Source organism: Chrysochloris asiatica, unplaced genomic scaffold (assembly GCF_000296735.1).
Source record: "Chrysochloris asiatica unplaced genomic scaffold, ChrAsi1.0 scaffold00231, whole genome shotgun sequence".
NCBI lineage: Eukaryota > Metazoa > Chordata > Mammalia > Afrosoricida > Chrysochloridae > Chrysochloris > Chrysochloris asiatica.
Window position 1 is genome coordinate 2,202,563 of NW_006408749.1, and position 7,731 is coordinate 2,210,293.

General features: G+C 40.6%; 1 pseudogene; it reads right to left on the reverse strand.

Moving 5' to 3' along the window:
* Positions 1 to 583: 583 nt before the first annotated feature.
* LOC102820975 lies at positions 584 to 1,462 on the reverse strand (annotated as a pseudogene).
* Positions 1,463 to 7,731: the final 6,269 nt, after the last annotated feature.

The window sequence follows — 7,731 nt, forward strand, 5'->3', positions numbered from 1 at the left end:
ATCTTATTCCTTCTTTTCCTGCAGAAAATACATATACTCACACATTTCATATGCCTGTCTTTAAAAGCATTTCTAAAAATGTCATTTACTAAATTCAATAGTAAGTATCATCCTTTTTAATTCCACTGCAGTTATCACACAGTAGATCATTGTGTTTGTTTACCATTAAGCACTTGGCTCAAGCAAATTTGGAAAAGGCTGTTTGTCAACATAAAAATCTTATTCTTAAGTGGTATTTTAAAAAATAGCTAAACAAAAACCCAACCAGATCTTAACTTATTTAACAGGAGAATAGAGCTTTTCTTTTATAAAAATTACCCCCAAAAAAGTCACAAAAAAGAAACTCTATCTTCATAAGAATTAGCAAAAAGAAAGGGTACTGTACTGGAAGGGGGAATAAAATAGCTCCTGTGAAATACCTAAAGCCAAGCATAACCCATGGTAGTCCGGTCCATGTGCTTCCATGTGCTTCCAGTCTGGCCCTCAGTCTTCTAGGCCTATATTTCTGAAAAGGTAGACCATGAATTCTCCGTTGTGAATCCGACAGATGCCATCTGAAAGGATCATGCTGATATCCACAGTTTTAATTTTGGGGCACCGAAGTTTCAGGATTACATGTGGAATTGTGTTGGTAACCACCACGGGGAATATCCAGGCTGGGGTGGATGGCAGCAGCGTTACTGACCATGGGCGGGGAGTGCTTCCCATCCACCAGGTCAGATTCAGCATCCTGTGCGTCCCCATGTCCCCATGAATCACAGCAATCCCCAGGCGCAGGCGCTCCTCAAAAGACTGGGCCTTCTTGGCGGAGGCTGGAGACTTGGCCACAATCACTGCATTCCTGTAATCTGGGATCTCTTCTTGAATATACTGTAACAAGAAGGGCGATGCTCTTAAATTACCAACTGGAATATTGAAGAAGCCCTGAATTTCCTCCTGGTGTAAGTCCATAGTAATAAGATGAGTTAGACCAGCTTTGCACATCATGGAGGCGAGTAACTTGGAGACAATGTAGCCTCTTTTACTAATTTTGCATTGCTTGCTGTAAGGGAAGTAGGGAATCACACTGATGATGCTTTTGGCACAAGAGGTTTTACAGGCATACACCATGATGAGGAGTTTGGATGATGAAAACGTCTTTTCCCCTCACAGATTCCTGAATCTATACTCTTGTTTCTCTGTTGTTGTTGTTGTTAAGTGCCATCAAGTCGGATCCGACCCATAGCGACCCTGTATAGGGTTTCCAAGGAGCAGCTGGTGAGCTTGAACCACAGACCTTGCAGTTTCTGTGTTAGGTTCCTGGTAAACCTGCACTTTGCCCATCTCCACCCCCAGCCGCTCAGCAATTTTCTTTGAAAGCTCCATACACGAGGAAGGAATTCGAATTTGCTGAAAACAGCACCAGACCTCCTTTGTTTATGTTCATCTTGGTTTCTAATTCAGATGGTGTCACAGAAAACATCAAAACCTTCTTGGTTTTCCAATTCTCAGAGCCTGACCCCGACCCCAGCCCCGGCCCCGCTTCAGCCTCCCTGGACAAAGGAAGAAAAGCGCTGGCTCCCCTGGCGGAGTTTCTAAGAGCAAGATGGTGACTCCATGCGCGATCAGCGTTCTGTCCTCAGCGACCTATAGTTACTTTTCAGTATAGCAAATATTTTTCCTAGAAAAATACTGCTTATGAGTACAAGTAGATAAGTATGCAGATGTTTACTGAAATACTGCTTATAATAGCAAAATATTGGACCTAATCTAAGTGTCCATCAATAGAACAATGATAAATAAACTATTGTGCATCCATCATATTATTCTGAACTATAATGCATTAAAATTAATGAGATAGCATTATGTACCCTGACATGTATTGAACTCTGAGTCTCATTGGTATATGATAGCAAGTTTTAGAACAAATACACAATGTGATCTTCAAACAAAGTAAAATAATGTATGAAACGTATTTAAATGATGTGGAGTGACACATGCCACATTTCTGACAAAAAAGAGGGGAGGATGAGTACAGATGGTCGCGGAGGGGACATTTACTTTATATGCTATGTGTTTTGTTATAATAGTCTCATTAAGATTTAATTCACATAACATATAAATCACACATTTAAAGTATACAACGTGAATGGTTTTTAATATATTCACAGAGTTGTTCTAGAATAACTACAATCAATTTTAGAACATTTTCATCACCTCAGTACAAAACCTTTTACCCATTGGCAGTTATTCTGTACTTCCCCTCAGTCCTCTACGCCAATGTCCAAATGCCTGGAAACCATCAATCTACTTTCTGTATTTATGGATTTGGTTATTTGGAACATTTCATATAAATGGAATCATACAATACTTGGTCCTTTATGACTAACTTCTTTTTCTTAAATATTGGTCTCCAAGTTTCATCCATGTATCAGTAAGCCATTTGTTTTTATTGCCAAATAATATTTCATTTTGCGTATATATCATATTTTGTTTCTATATTCATCAGTTGATGGACATTTGGTTTTCCTCCACTTTTTGGCTATTATGAAAAATGCTGTTATGAACATTTGTACACAAGGTTTTGGGACTATTCTGTGTATTTGTAATTTATTTATTTATTTTTACAATGAGAATATACTATATATTGTTGTGGTTCTTAAGCATTGTTGAGTCATTTCTGGCTCTTGACAACCATGTACAGGGTTTCCAAGGAGCACCTGGTGTATTTGAACAACAAATCTTGCAGTGTAAAAACTTGTGTAAAAAGTTAGCATGCAATGGAAAGTGTTTTATACATATTATCTTATGTCGCTCTAAGAGGTAGAGACTAGTATTATCTGCATTTTGCAAATGGTTCCAACTCATAGTAACACAGTATAGGGGTTACCAGGAGCAGTTGGTGCCTTTGGACCACCAATCTTGTGGTTAGTAGCCCAGTGATTATCCTACAGTGCCACCCCAGGGCATAGTGATTGTATTAAGGATGTGTTTGAGGGTTGTCAATGGGTATGTAAGTCTGTTGTGCCTCCCACATTTATCCTTGATCAGAGTGCAATTGTCCAAGTGTTCATGCATTTGGCTGGCATTGTGACAGATATGGGACCACCATAAGTCCCTGAATTATATGAGTATAATAGCAAATAAGACTCCTGGTGTAGTGCTGTAGGATCAGCACTGAACTGCGAAACACAAGATCGACAGTTCAAACCCACCAGTTGCTCCTCAGAAACCCTGTACAAGGTCACTATGAGTCAGAACTGACTTGATGACACTTCAGAACAATAGCAAATAGTTCAAGATGTTGACTAGGCCACTGTTGTAGAGTTAATGCACTTGCCAGGAAATGCTGCCAGCTTATAGTTGAGACTGACCCTTATATCCCCTTTACATTCCAATGTTCTGGTGACACAGCCAGTGTTCCAGTCTGGGGCATTTGCCTGATGTGCATGTCACTTTCCTGGGCCAGGTGCAAATAACTACGGTAAAGTTCCTAGTAAAGTTTCCAGGCTAGAGGATCTCAGGTGGGGTAGTGGCTGCACTCAGTATTACACGATTAGACATCTACTCAATGGAACAGGTAGAACTTATGAAATTTCCATTTTCCATTGAGTAGATGTCTAATCGTTTCATTGCAATGATTACAACGTCCTCTGTGCATCATCATTCAATAGTATTTGCTTCCATTCCCTTTGTTTGTTTGTTTTTTCATTTTGGGGGGGGTGTGTACACAAAACCACTCAGGAATATATACTAATTTAAACAACCAAAGGGCACATTCTGCAAGCCTACCTCCTGGCCACCAGCAATCAGTCCCTCTCTTTCCAAGAGTCCAGAGTGCTCAACTGCTCCCTCTCTCCATGTCCTCATCTCTGCCTCCATCCCTGGTGTTGCTGCTTCTCTGGATAGGGTACCGCATTCTGCTTGTGCTCTTCTTCCTTGATGATTAACAGGTTCAGTTTTAATTACATAAAGCAAGGTTGGCTCAGGGTAGGTCAGGATCAAAGAATTATTGCCTTTATTGTGGTATAACTGACATAAAGTATACTATACAAACCTCAAATAATTGTCATTTATTTCTCCTTTTTCCTTATCATTCTTTGTTATTGTTTCATTGTACTAGTTGGAACCTCCAGTATAAGGCAGAATAGGCATTGTGTTAGGAGGCATCCTGGTGTCATTGCAGATTTTAAAGTAAATGCTTTTTACACATGCATATAATGTCTGCTTTAGTTTTTGGTATAGATAATTTTTATGAGGTAAAGAAAGATCCATTCTCTTCTTAGATCGCTATGAGGCTATTTTATTAAGTTATAAATAAATGCTGAATGCTATTGAATGATTTTTCTGTATTTGGTAAGCAATCATATTTGTTTTGGGAGAAGAATGAGACTTTCTGTTCTCGAAAAGATCTACAGCCTTGGAAACCCTATACAGGGTCTCTATGAGTCAGAACAGCCTCAATGGTGCTTAACACCTACAACAACATAAGTTTGCATATATATATAATTTAGTTTAATCTGTCCCTATGGTGACATGGAGATGCCTGAAATTCAAGCCAGATTCAAAAAAGACTTGGAACAAGGGAAATCATTGTGGACATCCAATAGCTTATGGCTGAAAGCAGCGAATACCAGAAAGTTGTTTACCTGTGTTTATTGACTATGCAAAAGCAATGGACTGTGTGGATCATAACCAACTATGAATAACTTGTAAAGAATGGATATTCCATATCACTTAACTGTGCTCATGAGGAACCTGTACATAGGCTAAGAGGCAGTTGTTCAAACAGAACAAGGGGATAATGAATACTTTAAAATCAGAAAAGATGTGTGCCAAGGTTGTATCCTTTCACCATACTTATTTAGTCTGTATGCTGAGGAAATAACCCAAGAAGCTGGATTAAAAACATTGCATCAGGATTGGAGGAAGACTTGTTAACAACCTGCAATCTGAAGATAACACAATCTTGTTTGCTTGAAATACTTACTGATGAAAATCAAAGACCACAACCTTAGGAACCAATTTCTCCTCACTGTAAAGAAAAGAAAAAAATCTTCATAACTGGACAATAATTAACATCATGATAAATGAAGAAAAGTTTCAAGTTGTCAATGACTTCACTCATGAAAGCAGCAGTTAAGAAATCAAAAGAAATATGGCAATAGGCAAATCTGCTGCAAAAGACCTCTTTAAAATGTCAAAGAGCAAAGATGTCAGTTTGAGGACTAAGGTGCAGCTGACTTAAGCCATGGTATTTTTAATCACCTCATATGCATGCTAAAGTTAGATAATGAATAAGTAAGACTGGATAAGAATTAATGCATCTGAATTATAGTGTTGGTGAAGAACTTTGAAAGTATCACAGACTTCCAGAAGAACAAATAAATATGTCTTGGAAGAAGTACAGCCAGAATGCTCCAGAAGAACAAATAAATATGTTTTGGAAGAAGTACAGCCAGAATGTGCCTTAGAAGAAAGATGGCAAGACTTCCTCTCTCTCATACTTTGGACATGCTCTCAGGAGGGATCAGCCCCTGGAGAAGGACCTCATGCATGGTAGAGGATCAGAGAAAAAGAGCAATGGGCTCAAGTGTAGCAGTGACTATAAGGATGGTACAGAACTGGGCAGTGTTTCGTTCTGTTGAACAGAGGACCGCTATGAATTGAAACAGACTAAACAGCACCTAACGATAACATGAGCTAGGAGCCCAAGTGGCACTGTGGGTTAGGCATTGGACTGCTAACTGCAAGGTAGGCAGTTTAAATCCACTGCTACTCTGGGGAAAAGATTTATAGTCTCACCCAAATGATGAAATAGTTAAGATTGAATCTAACTAGGGAAACAAAAGACGGATAAAAGAAAACTACAAAACACTACTAAAAGAGACTTGCAAAAATGGATAGGAAAATTGCTATCAGGACTGACTTGAGGGTTGGAAATGTAAAGGTAGATGTTTTGTAGCAAAAGGAGGATGGTGGTTAACTTTGTTGTCCAGGAGCAGAGGGCCCTGAGACCATCAAAGGAGAAGAGCGGAGTGCAGGACCCTACCCAGAGAAACAGTGATGTCAGAGATGGAGGCAGAGACGATGACGTGGAGAGATGGAGTGGCTGGGGATTCTAGACCCAGAGAGGGAGAGGGGCTGCACGCTGATGACCGAGGGGCAGGCTTGCGGGGTATACCCTTTGGTTGGTTGATGATGTGGAGAGGATTGTAACCATGGCAATGAAACGATATATGATAGGATGAATGTAAAGCTAATGTTCTCCCATGTAAACGATCACATAATTCACAATAAAATATTTTAAAAAATGGATCAAGGCAAGTGGTCGGGTCCTCTCAGTGCAAATTCTCTTCCAAGACTAAGACGCAATGAGAATACATGCTCTGATTGGCGACCACTCACGTCTCCCATAGGGGGACGTGAGGGAAAGACAACAATGAGGCAGCCAGCTAAGCGCTACATCGTTCAATGGACTCCTGTGAACCTGGGTGGAGACCTGGTTAGCCAGCAGTGTGGCAAGACCTGGGGACTCATGGGCTCAGAGTCAATGACATGGTCACAGAGGACTGGAGTGGAGAGCGAAGCGTCCAGCTGATAAGAAGAGAGCAGACAGATGCAAGAACATCCACACTTGCAGATAATACCCACTTGACCTGGCTTCAATGACTGGATGATCAGAGCTCAACCCAAAGAAGAAAGAAGAGGAAAAATGTGTCATTCCTCAAAAGAGGAAACAAATCCTTGCTGCAAGAACTATTCCCACCCCCTCCACAGAAAGAGTAGACAGGGATGGGTAACTTGGACATTGGCTACGCAAAATGGGGTGGGGGTGGGGGGGATACAAAGGCAAGAAGTGACTGGCTTACAAGCTTTCAAGAGGGAACCTAGATCCAAAGGGTGTGGAGGAAGGTAGAGTCTCCAGTGAATCGTATCCAGCCTGTCCAGGAAGGGCTGATGAAATGAAATGCAGATGGGTCTATTGTGATGCAATAGTGAATAATTGTTATCAGGACTGATTGTGAGAGTTGGAAATGTAAAGGTAGACATTTTATAGCAAGGAAGGGAGTGATTAACTTTTCAGTCTAGGAGCGGAGGTCCCTGGGACTATCAAGGGTGAAGAGCAGAGAGCGAGACCCTACCCAGAGAAGCAGTGATGCCTGAGATGGAGGTAGAGAAGATGACGTGGAGAGATGGACGTGGCTGGGGACTTGACATCCAGAGAGGGAAAGGGGCTGTGTGCTGAGGACCGTGGAAGGGGGGGCAGGCTTGCAGGGTATACCCTTTGGTTGGGTGATGATGCATGGACGGGATGGTAACTATGGCAAAGAAACGATATATGATAGAATGAATGTAAAACTAATGTTCTCCTGTTCTCCCATGTAAACTATCACACAATTCACAACAAAACATTTATTTTAAAAAATGGATAGGAAGTCTTAACATTGTAAAAATGTCAACATGACCTAAATTTGTTGTTGTTAAGTGCTGTCTAGTCAGTTCTGACTCATAGTGCCCCTGTATCAGGCTTCCAAGGAGCAGCTGGTGGTTTTGAACTACCCATTTGGCTAGCAGTACAGATTGGCAAAGCATTACTTAAGAAGAAGAACAATGAAACGATATACGATAGGATGAATGCAAAACTAATGTTCTCCCATGTAAACCATCACACAATTCACAATAAAACATTAAATAAAAAAGAAATGAAGAAGAATAAACTTGGAGGCCTCTCAATTATTGAGCTCAAAA